The following is a 1480-nucleotide window of genomic DNA, read 5'->3' on the forward strand; positions in this document are numbered from 1 at the left end:
CTACTGTTTATGTTTGTCCGGGGCGTAAATTAACGCACGCATGTGCGCGTCCGTGTCCATGTGAACTTTTTACTTTCGGTTTTAAAACGCTCTCAAACTTAGTTTTTGAGGCACAGAATTTACTTTTAAGATAGCGTTTGGATAGAATTTAGTTGTTTAACTTCATATATGTGGTCAATTTATCATGAAAGAGCCTATTTAAAAATAAAAATTCAGAGAACCAGCAGGGGCGGGCAGTAACACGCATTGGATCCGAATAAAGCAACCTATTTTCGGCATGGCCCCTTCAGAAGTCCGCTTAACTCTATGGCAGTCCCTCCTGAGTCACCCCCTGGTGGTCGGGGAAACAGACTGCTGGAGGCGCGGTGTTTGTTTATCTTATCCTGCCGTCAATCCCTTTAAAATATGCCAATATGGATAAATGTTAAAACCTATGCCTACAGTGTACCTTGGCTAGATGGCTCAAATAAACAAAACAAAAAGAGTAAATTAACAGTGGAAAACAGTGGCCGGTGTGGTCCCTTTAAGGAGACAAACAAAAGGCATTAGTTGCCAGCCCTAGTATCACACTAAATAAAACACTATATTCAAATCATTGAATAACAAACAGCTTAAAACCTACTTTGTGTTGCAGTAACTGTGCACACAATGCAAGGCCAAGGCGAGGGGGGCAACCTCAACACCAGAGCTGCTGTATAAAAGAAGACAGTGATGTTACAAACTAAAATACATTAAAATCCACAAAGAGGCAATGCATAAAATGTATACTGCTTTACCCGTGTCTCCAGGTAGGGCAGACAGAACAGACACCACAGGAGGTCACTTCATTTGTAAAACTGAAATAATAAATGCATTAAAATAAGATAATAAAACACAATGATGTTGGCTAAATTAAAATGCTAAAGAGCATGGGAAACCTCCATGTGCTCAACAGAAAATAGGCAACCAAACAAACAAAAGCCAGCAGTAACATGTGCTCAAACAATAAGCTAACATTAGCATTAGCTGCAACAAACAAAAGGGTCGCACAAAGTAGCAGATCTACAAGGTTGTTTTTGGCCTACCATGTGTTCTCGTTCTCCCTGCATGAACCATGCAGCCTACAGCAGAGACAAATGGCTCTCTACTTGGAGGAGCTAGGGTTTTATACTTCCTGGTCACGTGACTAAGTCAGGTGCAGTGGGTGCACCATTCACCTGGGTTCCCACAATAGCATCACAGTCATTTTAACCACTTAGCTTTGGCTATTCAAAAATAGCAGATCTACAAGCTCATAGCGCGCTATGAGCTTGTAGATCTGCTATTTTTGAAAAATCTTGAAAATGTGTGCATATCATTGATTTTTTTATTATTTTTTTAAGCGAACATTTTTTACTCAAATCCTTGGTTCTGGGGGTCCCTGGCACAACATTTTCAGATGGGGGTCCCCGGCCAAATGTATATCAATTTAGGGGTCCTTGGCATGAAAAAGGTTGAAACA

At 40.7% G+C, this 1480-nt stretch overlaps 1 long non-coding RNA gene across 1 annotated transcript; it reads right to left on the bottom strand.

Annotated features, from left to right (window-relative positions):
• Positions 1-398: 398 nt before the first annotated feature.
• LOC311064162 lies at positions 399-837 on the bottom strand. Its single transcript, XR_014602687.1, has 3 exons — positions 777-837; positions 623-691; positions 399-521 (listed from the first exon to the last, which is right to left on the bottom strand). It is a non-coding gene; the product is annotated as an uncharacterized lncRNA (long non-coding RNA).
• Positions 838-1480: the final 643 nt, after the last annotated feature.

The sequence above is a fragment of the Gymnoscopelus microlampas genome (assembly GCF_963454915.1).
Source record: "Gymnoscopelus microlampas genome assembly, chromosome: 2".
Classification (NCBI taxonomy): Eukaryota; Metazoa; Chordata; class Actinopteri; order Myctophiformes; family Myctophidae; genus Gymnoscopelus; species Gymnoscopelus microlampas.